The sequence below is a fragment of the Emys orbicularis genome, chromosome 6, assembly GCF_028017835.1.
Source record: "Emys orbicularis isolate rEmyOrb1 chromosome 6, rEmyOrb1.hap1, whole genome shotgun sequence".
Classification (NCBI taxonomy): domain Eukaryota; kingdom Metazoa; phylum Chordata; order Testudines; family Emydidae; genus Emys; species Emys orbicularis.
Window position 1 is genome coordinate 127,601,402 of NC_088688.1, and position 16,041 is coordinate 127,617,442.

At 44.3% G+C, this 16,041-nt stretch overlaps 1 protein-coding gene across 1 annotated transcript in view; it reads right to left on the reverse strand.

Annotated features, from left to right (window-relative positions):
* Nucleotides 1-13,711, reverse strand: part of PCGF3 (polycomb group ring finger 3) — a 76,630-nt gene extending 62,919 nt beyond the window's left edge. Inside the window, exon 1 of the mRNA XM_065406773.1 lies at nt 13,654-13,711. The gene's annotated coding sequence lies outside the window, so the exon portion shown is untranslated. The remainder of the gene's footprint in view (nt 1-13,653) is intronic.
* Nucleotides 13,712-16,041: the final 2,330 nt, after the last annotated feature.

The window sequence follows — 16,041 nt, forward strand, 5'->3', positions numbered from 1 at the left end:
TTTGCCTTTGTAGTATAGTATCCTATTATTTGATGACAGGTACTTTCTAAAAGCATTCTTGGGGAGATTAACCCTGAAGCCTCCCTACTGGCCTTCATTCCTCCCCCACCTCAAAACTACTCAGTTCAAACACTGGATGAAAATGAAGGTGGTAGACAGGAGGGGGGAGTTGGTGATTTTTAAATGTAAAGATGCCAAAAACTAATGCAGTCCCTTCAGTGGTACTCCAATGGTAGAATTTGGATCCTGTCTGTAAGCCATCAAGTACCACTCTGGCTGATCGATTTGTGCCATAAGGCAAAATTTGAAATATCAATCATTATGCTCAGCTTAAACAGACAGAATGATCCAACATACCCTAACTCACAGAAACAGTTTACTTACCTATGTGTAGCCGAGTTATGTTATTCATCTAGTGGGATCTCACTTTACTGCATCAGTCTAGCCTTTTCAAGCTGAGATATGTTTTCCTTTCATTCTATGGCTATCCATAAAGGAGACCAATTGTTATACAGAACTGCCCATTCAATAACTTATTTAAACTAAGTATAATTTATGTCTATCCTTGGAGCTTATAAAAATATGAAGTTATTTAATGAAGCAAATGTTTGCTCTCACAAAGTCAGATAGTGGAACTACTATAAACCTAGAGTTCTACCACCTGTTAGAGTTAGCTGATCCTCCAAGGCGGCCAGAAAAGATCACAGATGCTCCAGAGCTGCAAGTTGCATTGTTGGTTTTAGGGGCAGGAAGACATGTTTTATCAACATATTCCCCTTAAACCACACAGTACACTTCTTTTTTTAAATAAGTTATGTTTAGAAATCCACTTGCCCAGGCACAAGTGGTAAAACACATGCTTTTCCTTGTAAGTGAAGTGGGCCTAAACTGCTCCTGCAGAATTTAAATAGTTTCTAGCTGCAAAGGTAACTATCCAGATGTTAAATTTGTTAGTCTCTAAAGTGCCACAAGGACTCCTCCTTGTTTTTGCTGATACAGACTAACACGGCTACCACTCTGAAACTTATCCAGATGTTAACTGTCTCAGTTTTTAATTTGCTTTCTTACCAATATAGCGCTGCTCACCATGGTATCTAGGCACTGATGTCACCTTCCTCAGTCTGGAGACAAACAGCTCCAGTGCATCTACTGCTTGCTGCTTTCCCTAAGCAGAGGCAGAGCAAAGTTAACAAAACACCAGTCAGATTCTCAGCTGCTATTCAGAATGCTGTGGGCAACAGTGAAACTAACAATGTTCATGCCAGTCTTGCTTAGCTGCTATGTGAAGAAGCTGCAAGCACCTAAAGTAGGCACTGGGAGTTGTTCAAAGAGAAGATTTCCAAAAAAAAGAATGATAGTGTAGCAGAGATGCACCAGTCCCAACAGGTCAGGAGTTTCAGGTCCTACCAGTTGTTGTTCTTGCACCAATGAAGTACCCCCTACATTTTGGTGCACAATGCCTAACTCCTCCTTTTTCACCCACTCTTTTTGGGAAAAGCTGTGGCTTCTCAGAATTCTACTGGCCTCTGACTAGTATGTTATTCCCAAAGGCTAGCTGAAGTCTAGTAACTTTTTCCTGCTTTGCCCAGACACTACCAATTATTTAAAAATAAAACAAAAACAAACCTTTCAAATTAATTCAAAAATATTTTAATACTGAGGGGAAAAACTTATAAATGTTATCAGATTTAAACCTACATCTATCCACAAAATGAAAATTTTCATTTTACTTCTACAATCTTTGCTGTTTAAATTGTTTTAATACAAACATTTTTCCTTTTTCTATTTGAATCTACAGTGAAATAATGATGCTGAATGACAAAATGTCTATGGTAACAAATGTCAGCAGTAAGAGAATTATGACTTAATTGAGAGATCAAATAGAAAGATAAACCTGACTGAAGAAAACTATTAAAATAGAAACAGCAGTAAAACAAGATAGATCTGAAGATCTGTATGAGGGATTTTTTTTTTATTATTATTTGTTTTAGGTTGAAAGTACCTCTTAAAATATGACTTGCACATTGTGACAAACAGAGATTTATAGTTATCCAACACTGCCACTACAGCCAGATTTTTTCCCTGCTCTTTGTTGGATAACCTTTTGGACCATTTTGTTATAACGTGAAGTGTTAAAAGCTAAAAGTTTGGATGGCTGGTAGGAGTGAGGATCCCACTTGGGAAGCCACATGAACGGATCTACACCAACATAACTTTCCTGGCCTTCACGAGTCTTCTTGAAATCAAGTGGTAAGCAAACCTTAGTAACACACAGGAGAGTAGATACATGAAAATTCACTCACTTTGGCTGGCTAAAAGCAGTCCCAGCTAACCACTGCATAGTGTGTACTGCCATAGGAAGACTCCCATGTTGGTCCAAGACCAGTGAGCCACAGTCCAGTATCCTTGTCTGACGATGGCCAATACAAGATGCTTCAATGAAGCTGTAAATCATCTCATAAGGGACAATTAAGCAATAACCCACCCAGAGAGGAAATGTCTTCCAAACCCCAGGCAGTTAGTGTCTGAATTATACCCTGAAGGATGAGGATTTGTGAGGAGGGGCCTCTAGGTATACAGCAATATAAATACAAAACTAAGTTTGATTATAAAGCATCTTTCAGCTAGGCTGCTCCTGTGCAATGATGGTTAAATCCAAACTTTTTGACAGTGTACACAACTATATCATCCACAACTTGAGTTAAGAAAAGCACTTCACAGACATTATACAGGTGGGTTGCATCAGTTACCAGGAGTGACACAAATTCCAGACACAATGACAGTTCACTCAATTTATAGATCTTTGGGAGGGAGAGGAAGGGGGGGAGAAAGAGGGAAATGCTTCATAATCAGATTATCTGAAACACTCAAATTTTGGTAGCCACCCTAACCCAAAGTTTGAAAACCCTTCAAAAATGTTGTTAGCTTGATATGTGCTTTGGCCAAAGACTTCTAAATTCTAAACTAATTTTTAAAGAAAGTTGAGCTTTTGTGAATTTATAGTTCTTATCTTGGCAGTCTAATATCAGAAATACCAGCATCATAGGTTGGGTCAAACAGCAGGGCCAGTTGGCACCAGTCACCTCTAAGTCAGAGAAAGGTATAGCCATTGTTTTACATTCCATTACATCCTTCCCATACTAATGTTGGCACATAGGACAGAAATGAGTCTCTTTCCATTCTTCTCTGTCATTTGCTGCTGCTTGCATCTGCTCTAATGTGTTGACAGAACAATCTATCTTCTCCCTGCTAGGAGTTCTTCTTAACTGTTTCTCTTGGGCACCCGTGTTTCTTCACAGCAGTTGGCTTCCACCTGACAGCTTCATGTGAGAGTCTGTATGTTGGCATCCAGTGTACGTCCCAAATACATCCAGCACTTCCTTGTGATTTTGGTGGAAACAAGCTTACTGGTTGGTGATTTCTCTGTTCTCTCCACAGGTACTGAAGTCTTTCCAACCAATGTAGGAACTTATTTTCAAAGCTTCTAGTTTTCTCTCTCTCTCTTTGGCAGATCTCCAGCTTTCGCAGCCATATGTTAGCATTGAGATTAGATGGAATTGCAAACTCTCAGTTTTGTTCTGATGCTCTCTTCCCCTCCTCCCCCCTCCCCAATATATTATGTTTAGTAAATGCTGTGGATGCCTTTCCTATCTTTGATGTCACTTCCTTCTTAAGATCTGTTGACCAATATGTTGCTCCCCAGGTAGATGAACTGTTCTACTTTCTTGATATTTTTGCCTTCTAATGTGATGTTACTGCTTGATGTCTGAGTTTCAAAGATGTTTGTTTTAGCATAACAAATGTTGAGCCTGGTTGACCTGCAGTTTTTGCCAGCTTGTCTGTCTTTGGCTGTAACTTTTCGGGGGTGTCACTCAGTAGCACAATATCATCAGCAAAGTCTAGGTCTTCTGGGCATTTGCCATATGCCCATGATATACCAGTGTTTGTGCTACTAATACACTTAGGCTTGGGCTACACTACCAATTTATTTCAGTAAATCCACACCCCTTTGCGACATAACTATACCGACCTAATTCCCAGTGTAGGCAGTGGCATGTCGACATAGCTACTTCAGCTTGGGGAGGTGGAATACCTATGCCAACATGAGAAGCTCTCCCATCGGCAGAAGCAGCGTCTTCACTAAGTGCTGCAACTATGCTGTTAGAGCGCCACAAGTGTAGACAAGCCCATAGACTCAGACTTTAAGGCCAGAAGGCACCATCATGATCACCTAGTCTGACCACCTGCACATTGCAGGCCACAAAACCTCACCCACCCGCTCCTGTACTAGACCCATAACTTTGGCTGAGTTACTCAAGTCCTCAAATCGTGATATAAAGACTTTGAGTTACAGAGACTCCACCATTTATTCTACTTAAGCCAGCAAGTGACTGATGCCCCGTGGTGCAGAGGAAGGCGAAAACCCCAGAGAATCTCTGCCAATGTGACCTGTAGAAAAATTCCATCCAAACCCAAATATGGTGATCAGTTAGAGCCTATGCACGTGGGCAAGACCGATCACCTAGACACCTCGGAAACAATTCACTGTAAATTCAGAGCCCTCCCCATCTAGTGTCCCATCTCTGGCCATTGGAGAGATTTGCTACTAGTAGTCGCAGATGGGCCATATGCCATTGTTGGCAACTTCATTATACCATCCTCTCCATAATCTTAGCAAGCTCAGTCTTGAAACAAGTTAGGTTTTTTGCCCCCACTGCTCCTCTTGGGAGGATGTTCCAGAACTTCCCTCCTCTGCTGGTTAGAAACCAGCATCTAATTTCAAGCCTAAACTTGTGAGGGCCAGTTTATATCCATTTGTTCTTGTGTCAGCATTAGTCCCGAGCTTTCATCTTCCCCCTCCCTCCCTCCTGTTTATCACTCTCATGTATTTACAGAGAGCAATCATATCTCCCCTCAGCCTTCATTTGGTTAGGCTAAACAAGCCAAGCTCCTTAAGTCTCCACTCATAAGGCAGATTCTCCATTCCGCTGATCATCATAGAAGCCCTTCTCTGCACCTGTTCCACTGAATTCACTTCATTATCCAGTCTATGGAAATGCCAAATAACAAAGGTAAAATGCAGTCGTGTTTCACACCAGTGTCCACACTGAACCACTCTATTGTCTGGTGGTTTGCCCTTACAGAGCACTTTGCTTCTCTGTACCTGGCCTTCATGATATTGACAACTTTAGCTGGGATTTCATCAGACTGAAGACTAGTCCAGAGTGTGGACTGGCCATCGCTTTCTGTGAAAACTACTACAAAGCAGTTTAGGAGAAGTGTCTCACATTTAATAGATGCTAGCCTACTGAGATTAATTATTCTCAATTCATTACAATATAGCAAGTTACAGCACCAATTGGATTTGATTTTGAGAGTTAAAATATACTTTGCCAACTTTATCACAACCAGGTTGTCCTTTCAGAGGCAGCATTACTCGAAATGTGGGACACAACACTTCGGGAAAGCAAACCACCAACTGGGATGTGTGGAAGTATTGTGTAAGATGGGTAGGCCTTTAACACATGGCATGGGTGTACATTTTATTTATTCTCCTGAAGGGGGATTATATAGCAAGAGTTTGGGAAACACTCTGCATGTGGAAACAATTCAGGGTTCACAGCGGACAAGTAACCCATCACAAGATCCAAGTGCAATGCTTTGGCAAAAAGGGCTAATGTGATCTTTGGATATCTAAACAGGAGCAGAAGTAACGACCAGGCCTAGGGAGGTGATATTACCTCCGTGTACAACATTTGTGAAATCAGTAATGGAACACTGCATCCAGTTGTGGTGTCCGTATTTTTAAAAGGATGCTGAAAAGTTGGAGAGGTTGCAGGAAAGAGCCACAAAAATTATTCACAAGCTAGAGTCAGTGCCTTACAGTGAGATTTAAAAAGCTCAATCTGTTTATCTTATCAAAAAGATGGATTATGGTGCATAAGTACCTTCACGGGAAGAAAATACCAGTTACTAAAGGGTCTTTAATCTAGCAGAGAAAAGCATACCAACAAATGGCCGGAAGTGGAAGCCAAACAAATTCAAATTAGAAATTAGGCAAGAATTTTCAACAGAGAGCGTGATTAATCATTGGCACAAACTATCAAGGGAAGCAGTGTCTTCAGATCAAAAGTTCTGGAGCACAAGTTACGCATCTCAAGACAGGGGCAGCTGCGTGAAATTTAAAGGCCTGTGATATACAGGAGGTCAGACTAGATGATCTAATGGCACCTTCTGACATTAAACGCTATCATTGGAAGCCTCACTTCCAATGACCTGAGATACTTTGGGGTTTGGACTGGCCCAATCTGATGACAGTTTGTGAACAAAATTGTGAAAAAATAGATGGCACTGTCACAGCCAAAGTTCTCAACATTGGGCTTAAGAGAAATGTTGAACACATGCTGAGTACCCTGAAGCCTATTTCTGTAGCCTTGAACAAAATGCAGGGAAATAGCTGTTTTATTGCTGATGTTGCTGAAATTTGGAAGGAACTGTGTGAGATCTTAAAAAGAGAAATATGCAATGACAAAGTTAAATTACAAGCATTAAAAAAAAAAAAACGAACAGCACAAGCACTATCTCCAGCTCATTTTCTTGTAAATATTCTCAATATTCGGTACTAGGTACTTAACTCAATATTCGGTACTTAACTGCTGAAGAGGAGGAGTTGGTTAGGACATGGACATCCAGCAATCATCCCTCCATAATGCCAACTATAATAAACTTCAGAGCTAAGAGTGAACCGTTCAAGAAATATATGTTTGCAGATGTTGTTTTAAAGAAAGTCACACTAGTGAACTGGTGGAAGTCACTTAAGCACTTGGATTCAGAGACTGTTGAAATGATAATCTCACTTTTAACAGCAGTAGCTTCTTCTGCCGGTGTAGAAAGAATGTTTTCTTCCTTTGGACTAATTCATTCCAAATTGAGAAATCGTTTGGGACCTGAAAAAGCAGGAAAGCTTGTTTTTCTTTTCCAGATTATGACCAAACAGGAAAATGAAGGTGAAGACGACTGAATTAGCTACAGAAGCCAATATTTTAAGTTTCTCATGTTGACCTGGCTGACATAGTCTATTTAATTATTTTTTTAAAATATTTCATTTAACTATTTTAGTTAAAATCAATTTTAACAAAAACAAACTTGATTTTAAAAAACTTGATTGTTTAACTAAATTCAAAAATTCATATGCTTGTTTTGTTAAAATATTATATGTTTGCTGTTGAAGAAAAAAAATCCAGAATACATAACGTTGTTGTTTTAGTTAAATAAAACAATTTAAATGTCTGTCTGGTGATGTTCTCCTCCTAATACGCATGGCAAGAAAATCCTCCAAATATTAATGATTAACCTGTTGAACTGGAGATAGTTCACCTCCCAATGACTTCATAAATATCTGCTTCAATTACCTTTGGTAAATGAAATAACCAATCATTCCTTTTCTGATATAGCTGTAAAACTAATCTGAAAAGTTTTCAAAATAAATCACTTTAAAAATGTATAGTGTGTACCTTCTAAAAATGAAACCTACATCTATCTCTGCTTTGTGAAGAATATGTATTAAGATTATAACAAGAATGCACTTTTATGTAGAAATCCATGATTAAATCGAGTCTTCCTGACTAGTGATTTAAATCAAATCCACCCTGATTACACCATGAAAAATGCCTTGCTCCTGTCTAATACGTTAACACACAGAATTATTTTGGCAATACAATGCACTTCAATTTAGTAATCAATTTACTCATAGCTTCAATTATGCCAATCTATGTACTTAAACCAATAAGTGACTCCCACATATTAGGAAACATTATCTGCAGAAGTGAACCATAGCTTTTCTAGATAAAATACTTGAAAGTACAAGAGAACTAACTAACTTCAAGTTGTTCCATCAGTTGACAAAATGAAAAGAGCATTGTAGAAGAATGATATTTCATACGAAAGCTGTGCAATCTGGGACACCGGCTGGGTTTACATATTGTTCTAAATAGGTTGAGGTTTATATTTGTACACGGTTAGATTATGTTTTTGAGTGCACGCTGTTAGAGAATCTCTCAGAGATCATCTATTGGGCTAGGTCTTTCTTAATTTTAAATTACAGTCATAATTCACCTAAAATGTATAATACATCCACTGCAATGGATATATGTTCTATTGAAGATACGGAAGTGTCACATATTGAATATCTGGATATAAGAATAAGTGTGAAAAATTATTCATGTGTTAGTTAAACTGAGAGGTTTGTCGACAAGATAATCATTTGCAAGTCAGCAATTCAATGGTATTCACTTTTAACTAGCTGAAAAAAACTTGCTTTCATACTTAATCAGCTACTGCACAGCAGCATCAGGTGTGTATTAAGGAATAAATGTTTCCCGTCTTAACAGAAACCAAGACAAAACTATGCTATTTGTGAAGTGTAGACAATTATCCCCAAGTTCATCTGATACAAATGGAAGTTATTGCCACTGAATTACAAGTGTTAACCTTAAAACTTTGGGACATTTTAAGTTACTGTCAGTGACAAGGTTAGAATATGAAAGGATCATAAAGTTATGTGTGAATAGCAGCTCAAACGCATGTCCATGGGGATATCATAAATTCACTTCCTGTCACTCTAGAGCGAGATAAAAATAATGATTTTGAGGTAGTTGAAAGAAATATGGAAGGAACTTTCAGGTGAGAAGAACAGGAGTACTTGTGGCACCTTAGAGACTAACAAATTTATTAGAACATAAGCTTTCGTGGGCTACAACCCACTTCTTCGGAAGTGGGTTGTAGCCCACGAAAGCTTATGCTCTAATAAATTTGTTAGTCTCTAAGGTGCCACAAGTACTCCTGTTCTTTTTGCGGATACAGACTAACACGGCTGCTACTCTGAAACCTTTCAGGTGAGAGGGCTTTTAAAACACACACACACACACAGAAAGACTATAATGATGAAAAGTACAAAGATGGGGAACTGCTACTTGGGGTTTCCTTGAAGTAAACTATTCTCTTGCGGCAAATCCACTTTTCAAATTAATCTTCTATAACATTTAAAAATGTATTTGAGAATATCTTCATTAATAAAACTCTCAGAAAACAAATGGGAAGGCTGCATTCCATTATCAAATGCTTCATACCATCATCAAAACAATGCAAATGCACTTTAACATGTTTCATGAATCAAGTTCATTGCAGTACATACATAGGTAGATAACTTTCCAGAGTTTGCACACATCAGTGCAGCTGCTGATCAGAAGCACCTCTGGGGAAAAGCACCATTAGCACTAGTTCAGGTATACACAGCAACGCTACAACTGATTTGGTTATAGTTGGAGGTGGCCTTTTTCAATAAGCAAATATAGTAACTATTGTGTCTGGCAAGGGCTGACAAGTCACTTCAGGAACTGACAATTTTCTGATTTTCCCCTGAAGAGAATTTTCACTATTTTGCATAGTACATAGTTCTGTCTCTGTAGTTCCTTCAGAAAGGTTAGAGAACACTTACTCTCAACCAAACAGCAGCCTCTCTTGTGAAAGAGTAAAAAAGTGTCTGAACTATCAAGTCATTGTTTGCTTCTGTTCCACTCCCTCCTCCCCCACAAACTTAGCCCCGGTAACACGGGGGGGGGGGGGGGGGAGGGGGGCGGGGGGGGGAAGAGAGAGAGAATTCTAAAACTCTGAGATGACAGGTTTTGTTAATGTCTTCAATATCGGTCAATGTTTTCAACCCCATGAGTTCTCACCACTTTTCTCCAGTTTTTTCCCCCTCTTGTTACTATGTATGCTGTGAACTTGACACACAGGTAGAGTATTAATTCAGAAATACGAGTTATATTTTCTTGAGTGAATCTAAGTATGGCAATGTTTTTAAACTGTTGAAAATTAGTACCGTTGTACTACAGTACAAGAGTGTAGTGTATGGATTTCTTCTACCAGACTAGTGGCATCATCTCTAACAAAAAGCCAGTGGCATTTCACAACAGCTGGGACTGCTTTTGGTGCAAAGCAACTTTCTTTTATCCTCGCTAGTCTACATGAACACAGCAAGTAGAGAGTCTTTAGGCCAGTCAGCCTGACCCTTATTGAATTGCTTAACATTTGCCTTTAAACTAAATTCATAGTAAAACTAGACAGAACTTTTGTTAATAAAAATGCAACACATAACTAGCAGATTCTGGACATTAAACAGTATCTGCCCAGATCTGAACTTATTTGATCAGACTGAAGGGCAGCAAAGCTAGAGAAAACTAGCACAAGACAAAATTGACAGTGTATTTATACCAACACTACTGCATAGCCCTAGATGACATTCAGCCATTTTTATTAGTGATGTCAAAAACTAGTGAACATTCAAGAGCACCTGGAGGTGGAAGAGCTAAAAGTTAGTCATATATCACCAAGCACTATGTGCTCCAAATTATTAATAAATGCTTCTAAGTATTTCTGTTTCAAACTATGTACCAACTGGGCCACCTGCCCAATATGAAAGAACACCAGAAAATGCTGGCATTCAAATTCCTGCAAGACATCTTGCTCCACTGCATGTTTTTAAGATATTACAGCCTCAAAGACAACAGTTGATGGGAAGCAGATGATTACAGACTTGAATGGTTTTCAAAACAGGTTCACATCAATTCAACAGGTGACTTCTCCCTAACACCAATAAGCCAGTTGGAGTTTCCATGCAGAGATTTATTTTAATGTATTCCACGGGCGGTTTACTGTAGAGTCCAATTTTCAAAAAGATTCTAATTTTTCAGCCTTGAGTAACCACTACATTGTCCATTTTTTCAGTTAACTAAAATAAAGATTACCTAGTTTAAGGAGTCATTTGGGAACATAATATTGAAGTCCATTAAAGCAGAAATTTAATAATCAAGTACGTTAGTGGAGAAATAATATTTAGTAAGGTTACCTGTTTACAATATAAGTCTATTTCACATTTAGTGGACACAGTTTGGGCAGGTCTACACTACAACGGGGATCAACGCTCGGAGATCGATCCACCGGCGGTTGATTTAGCGGGTCTAGTAAAGACCCACCAAATCGACTGCAGAGCACTCTCCAGTCGACCCCTGTACTCTACCCCCGACAAGAAGAGTAAGGTAAGTCAACAGGAGATTTTTCTCCCGTCGACCCCTCATGATATAGACCCCACGTAATTCGACCTAAGGTACGTCAACTCCAGCTATGTTATTCACATAGCTGGAGTTGCATAGCGTAGGTCGACTTACCGCGGTAGTATAGACATAGCCTTAGTCGAATGAGTCTATGAGAATGCAGGATTAAGTTGATCAGAACTAATGATTATAGTACTGTACCTTGAGGTTCTGGTTCAGAGTTTATCTAATAGTAAAAAACCTTCATACAATGGTGTTTAGTTTTATCTAGATAGGCATTTATACTGTGCTAGCATTCGTATCGAATCTCAATCAGCTTCGAGACAACACAAAATTTAACAAGTATTCATCCTTGACTCACATGATCAGATTTGGCTAGATCAGTCCATATGAATAAAAAATATGACAGATTTTTGGTCCGAGAAGGGCTTTGAAAAAAATGCAATCTTTATACCAGCACGCAAATTTAAATCAATTAACTTTTCTGCTGTACCTTCTGTAGAGCACTCTTTAAAAAGATTGGTGTCCCTCATCCTATGGGGGTAAATGATCACTGACTTCTTCCAGTTCCACATAGAATGTATTCCCTTACATACACTTTTAATTAATAGGTTTTAGTGGGCAACTAAAGAAATTTAAACAAGGCCTTTCTATTAAGTGTACAAGTCATCCATTCTTAGAAAGGAAACTTCTCACCTATGTCTTATGAATTACAAACAAACCTTTACAAGGCACATCACTGGTTAAAACAGCTTTTTATTTAAATCAGTCACTGAGGGATCTTATCATATGGAACATATACAACACTTAGCACTAAGAAAGGTTGTACTTAAGTCCTCAAAGTACATGGAACTGCCATTAATAATCTGAACTTTAGATTGTTTTATAGTGTAGAACAAACATTGGAAGTGACCCATCTGATTTACAAGTTGTAGTATACATTGCACCTTGAGGTATACATGCCTATAAATTTGAAGAGTTTTTCTTATAAGGATATTTGTTTTTCTAAGAAAAACAAAGTAGGACAGTTTGGCAGTAATAAAGCTGGAGAACATCAAAGTTAAAAGTTTTTAAAGGAAAATTCCAGAGCACAATGTGATAATTAAGCAGAATCTATAAAGATTGGATTTGATCTATTGGTAACCAGAAACCTGAGTGCAGAAAAACAGTTAACTTTAATCCAGGGTTAGTGTATGTTAAATTAGAAGTATTTAATTTTTCCAAAGTGAGTTCCACTTGCACTAGTAAAAGGGCATTCAAATAGTAATATGGTGTAAGTATCAAGACCTTTAACCATGATAGTATCAAGTTCATGAAACACTACATTTCTTCACAGGCCAGTCTGAGGTGACACTAATCACTTGTGGACTAAAAGACATTGCAGTGTTACTATTAAATTTGCACCTTGCTTAGAAGACACAACATTACAGTTAAAAACAACCAAACTAAACTGTGTAACGTCAGGCCATGAGAAAATATTGGCAAAAACAGATCCATTATTTTACCAATTGGTACCACTTCAGGTGATCCTTTTCACAAGCCTGAAAACCTATGAGCTATTCCAGATTCCTACACACACATACACACACCTCATTCCCACACAAACACCACTAAGAGCCATCACCCAGTTTAACCCCACTTCTCTCGATGGCCCCAGGGACAGACATTTTTCAAATGACGGGTTTTTCTTAGCAATGTAAACCAACCCCTGATGGGGGGGGGGCTCAGAAGGAGACTCCGCCAGCCCGCACCCCACATCCCCCTCACCGTACCCAGACACACCTGAGACACTGCACAACAGGGGAGTCTCTGCCAAGCTGGTGAGGCAGAGGGAGCTCAGCCGGCTGGGGCCGGGCACTACCAGGACAGGCCGAGCGAGCTCTCCCACATGCCAGGCGGCTCTGCACACTGGGAGAAGGGGGGCTGCAGAGAGGAGAGCCCTGGCCATACAAAGCCGGGGGAGGAGGGACGGACAGACGGACACACGGGGATGGGGGGGGGGAATAGAAGCACAGACAGACACCCCCGCACCACAGCCGGGGGGGAGGGGGACGGACGGACGGGGGCGGGCTGGGGGAGGCAGGCGGACGGACAGGCAGGCAGGCAGGCACGGCCTGGAGGGAGCGGACAGACAGGCACAGGGGGGACGGACGAATGGACACACACACGGGGGAGGGGAGGGAGCGGACAGACACAGCGGGGGGGGGGGGGGAGCGGGCGGACAGACAGACACAGCCGGGGGGGGGCGTGCAGACGTCCTTGACAAACCCTGCTGCCGCCACAGAAAGTTGAAGCGCCCCCTCCCCAGGCTGTGGGGGGCGGAGGGGCCGGCCCTGCTCCCTCCTCGCGCCCCCTCCCCGGGGAAAGGCTGCGGGGGGGGAGGCGGCGACTCCCGGGGGAGTGGGCGCCGGACCCTCCCCTGCCCCGCGTCGGGGGTCTCGGGGCTGCTCCTCGGCAGCCTGCCACGGCCCGGCCCGCCGGAGCGGGGTCAGCCCCGCGGGGCCGCCGCGGGGGGAAAGGGGCCCGGGGGCCGGGCACTGACCTGGCGGCGCGGGGGCCGGGCGGCGGGGCGCCGTGTCCGCCCGCGGGGGGGCTCCGCTCCCTCCGACTCTCCCCCAAAAGAAGGAAAAAATTCCGGCCGGAGTTTAAAACAAAGAGGCGGAAATAGCCGAGCGGCGCCGAGCGCGGCCGAGCGGGGGCGCCGCGCACCAGGAGCATGCGCACTGCCCGCGCCCGCCTCCCCCCTCCCTTCCCACGCGCTGAGGGGAGGGGGCTGCGCTCGTGCTGCCGCCCGCGGGGGGTCGGCTCCCAGCCCCGCGCGGGGGAGGGGAGGTGACGTGACGTGTGCGCGCTGGGAGCGTTAGAGCAGCCGCGTGCCCCCTCCCCCCGTGCGGGGAGCCCTACCTCCCCCCCCCCCCCGCAGGGAATCCCCATGGGAACCTGCCCCGTGCCTCCACCAGTGAGGGGCGGCTGGGAACGCCCCGCCCACCGACACGGGGTGCGGGCTCCAGAAGCACCTAGCAACACCCCCCACCCCCAGACACCCCCAGACACCCCCACCCCTCCACTAAACAAACCCCTTCTCCCCCCACACACACCCACATCTCACAGGGCTGGACACCCCCATCCCCACTGCCAGACACCCTCCACCCCTCCACTAAACAAACCCCTTCTCCCCCCACACACACACACATCTCACAGGGCTGGACACCCCCATCCCCACCCCCAGACACCCCCCACCCCTCCACTAAACAAACCCCTTCTCCCCCCACACACACCCACATCTCACAGGGCTGGACACCCCCATCCCCACTGCCAGACACCCCCACCCCTCCACTAAACAAACCCCTTCTCCCCCCACACACACCCACATCTCACAGGGCTGGACACCCCCATCCCCACTTCCAGACACCCCCCACCCCTCCACTAAACAAACCCCTTCTCCCCCCACACACACCCACATCTCACAGGGCTGGACACCCCCATCCCCACTGCCAGACACTCCCCAACCCTCCACTAAACAAACCCCTTCTCCCCCCACACACACCCACATCTCACAGGGCTGGACACCCCCATCCCCACCCCCAGACACCCCCCACTAAACAAACCCCTTCTCCCCCCACACACACCCACATCTCACAGGGCTGGACACCCCCATCCCCACTGCCAGACACCCCCCAACCCTCCACTAAACAAACCCCTTCTCCCCCCACACACACCCACATCTCACAGGGCTGGACACCCCCATCCCCACTGCCAGACACCCCCCACCCCTCCACTAAACAAACCCCTTCTCCCCCCCACACACACACACACATCTCACAGGGCTGGACACCCCCATCCCCACTGCCAGGCACCCCCCAACCCTCCACTAAACCCCTTCTCCCCCCACACACACCCACATCTCACAGGGCTGGACACCCCCATCCCCACTGCCAGACACCCCCACCCCTCCACTAAACAAACCCCTTCTCCCCCCACACACACCCTCATCTCACAGGGCTGGACACCCCCATCCCCACTGCCAGACACCCCCCAACCCTCCACTAAACAAACCCCTTCTCCCCCCCCACACACACACACATCTCACAGGGCTGGACACCCCCATCCCCACTGCCAGACACCCCCCAACCCTCCACTAAATCCCTTCCCCCCACACACACACACCCTCATCTCACAGGGCTGGACACCCCCCAACCCTCCACTAAATCCCTCCCCCCAACACACACCCTCATCTCACAGGGCTGGACACCCCCATCCCTCCACAAAATCCCTCCCCCCCCCCACACACACACCCCCTCACTCAGGACTGGACACCCCCAACCCTCCACCCCACACACACAGGGCTGGACACCCCCATCCCCACTGCCAGACCCCCCAACCCTCCACTAAAGGCTCTAGAACAACCGCTCCCCCACACACACACACACACCCTTACACAGGGCAGCACACCCGCATCCCACCAGGCCAGACTCCCCCCAGCCCCACACACACATACAGAGCCAGATACCCCCGAACTCTCCACTAAAGGCTCTAGGACAACCCCTCCCCCCACACACACACCCTCATCACACAGGGCTGCACACCCCCATTCCCACTGCCAGACAACCCCCCCAAACCTCCACTAAAGGCTCTAGGACAACTGCTCACCCCCCCCACACACACACACACACACTCAGGGCTGCACACCTGCATCCCACCAGGCCAGACGCCACACACACACACACACACACACACACACACACACACAGAGCCAGATACCCCCGAACTCTCCAGTAAAGGCTCCAAGACAATCTACCAACACCCTCAATGCAATACAAAAAGCTCCCGGACAACCCACTAACACACACACACACCCCTCCCACACACAGGAAGGACACCCCCCATATTAGACAGCCAGACACCCCCAACCCTCCACCCTAGCACTAAA